This window comes from Trachymyrmex septentrionalis, unplaced genomic scaffold, assembly GCF_001594115.1.
Source record: "Trachymyrmex septentrionalis isolate Tsep2-gDNA-1 unplaced genomic scaffold, Tsep1.0 scaffold83, whole genome shotgun sequence".
NCBI classification, from domain to species: Eukaryota; Metazoa; Arthropoda; class Insecta; order Hymenoptera; family Formicidae; genus Trachymyrmex; species Trachymyrmex septentrionalis.
The window spans coordinates 3,571,592-3,572,001 of NW_017306018.1; positions in this window are offsets into that span (position 1 = coordinate 3,571,592).

A 410-nucleotide genomic window follows, 5' to 3' on the forward strand; every position below is an offset into this window, starting at 1 on the left:
AGAAACTCGCCATAGCGCCATTCCGTAAAGCATCGCTCGCCCTTCGCGTCCGTTGCAATCAGATCGCTTAGATTGTGCGTGATTAGCTGTCGCGTTCATCCCAATCGGTGTACACACACAAAAAAAAAGAAAAGAAAGTAGGGGATGGAAGAGAGAAAAGGTGGAGAAGGGATACTTTGGAAGGAATAGTCACGTGTCCAAACGAAAAGAAAGATCGACTGCAATTGAGAAAAGAAAGGAAAGGAGAGACAGGCAGACAGACAATTTTCGTCGTGCGTTACGTTTTTCCGAATTGCGCGTCCACACGCACACACGCGCACGCACACACGCGCACGCACACACACACACACACACATATATATATATATATATAAGGTATATGTATATGTATAATAATGATGAATCGTCCA